This window comes from Cyprinodon variegatus, unplaced genomic scaffold (assembly GCF_000732505.1).
Source record: "Cyprinodon variegatus isolate N-32 unplaced genomic scaffold, C_variegatus-1.0 Scaffold63, whole genome shotgun sequence".
NCBI classification, from domain to species: domain Eukaryota; kingdom Metazoa; phylum Chordata; class Actinopteri; order Cyprinodontiformes; family Cyprinodontidae; genus Cyprinodon; species Cyprinodon variegatus.
The window spans coordinates 189661-191007 of NW_015150516.1; the positions used below are offsets into that span (position 1 = coordinate 189661).

Here is a 1347-nt window from a genome sequence, read left to right on the forward strand (position 1 = left end):
TAACTTGTTACAACAAGTTACAAGTGACACATGTAACGTGTTACAAGTGTTACTTAACACATGTAACTTACAATTGTTACTTGTAACACATGTAACTTGTTACATGTAAAAAGTTACAAGTTACTTGTGTTACAAGTAACAATGTAATGCGTTACATGTAACTTGTAACATGTTACAACGTAACATGTACTTTACATGTTTATAAATGACATTTATTGATGTTTTGAAAAGAAACAAGTGTTATACTTTGTCAAAGTTTACCATTTTTAGAAGTTTCATTGCGACTAAGAAAACAGAACAGTATTATCTTTTGGGAACCTCCAATTTCAACTTAATAGAGATAAAATGGGTATATTTTTAGAGAGAAGGAAAAGCAGAAAAACTCAGTTTCTTTTTTGTTTTATTTATCCTTTTTATTTACCTGTTACATAAAATGAAACATAAAATAATATTTTAGACTCACGAAAACAATCAAGGTTAACAAAAAGTACAGTCAGGGTGGAAAGTCACATATCCCCACTTCCCTGGCATCCTGGCTCCCCTTTACTGTAGCAGTTATTGAGTAATTTCACTGATTGACCAGGTCCAAAATTGGATTATTAGCAAACCACTTAACCACACATGTTGCAGCTCCCCTGGAAAAAAAAAAAAAAAGATATGTTATTTCTTTTTCAAAAATATATATTAAAGTAAAGTTATATTAAGGACAAGACAAGAAACAAAGGATTTAAGTTCAGGAAGATGGATCACCAAACTCACACTGTGTTCAAATTCATGGGCAGCGTCCTCCAAGGATGCGGTCTACCTCGACTGGATCAAATCTCTGATATTCAACAACAAAAATAAACAAGAAAAACAAAAAAATCATATCAGATTTATAGTCCCCATTCTGTAGATATATTAGAATCTGTCCTTCAATTACAGCCAAACAGATAAAAACTTTTAGCTAAATCAAACGGACGGAACTATTCACATATTTGTATTACCGTATATTAAAGTACCTTTTTCCCTTTGAGCGCATCTGGAGTCTATGACTTAATCGGCCTTCTGAGGACGCAAACCTGGGAAAAGAAAACATTTGTTATTCACATTTCAATCAGCTCTGAACAATATTATGGCAGTTTTGGAGTAATTTTCTCCTAAAATATCTAATAATTGATTGAATAAGTGGAGAGAAATTTGTTCCACTATTGTTGACACATAACACATTTTGCGTATGGAAAATTGACGTCCTCTCAGTTTGTTAGATTTATTTTGCGTTTTTGGTCAATTGTTAGCAATAGGAAGTGAGGAAAATGTGATCCATAAAAAGTTATTTAAAAAGGTCTGAGGAGAAATGAAGAAAGA

The 1347-nt window shown here is 32.1% G+C and overlaps 1 long non-coding RNA gene across 1 annotated transcript in view; it reads right to left on the reverse strand.

The window, feature by feature from the left end:
- Positions 1–469: 469 nt before the first annotated feature.
- Positions 470–1347, reverse strand: part of LOC107082817 — a 1973-nt gene continuing 1095 nt past the window's right edge. Inside the window, exons 2-4 of the long non-coding RNA XR_001481152.1 lie at positions 1002–1061; positions 760–823; positions 470–635 (exon numbers count right to left, since the gene is read on the reverse strand). This is a non-coding gene — a long non-coding RNA (uncharacterized LOC107082817). The remainder of the gene's footprint in view (positions 636–759; positions 824–1001; positions 1062–1347) is intronic.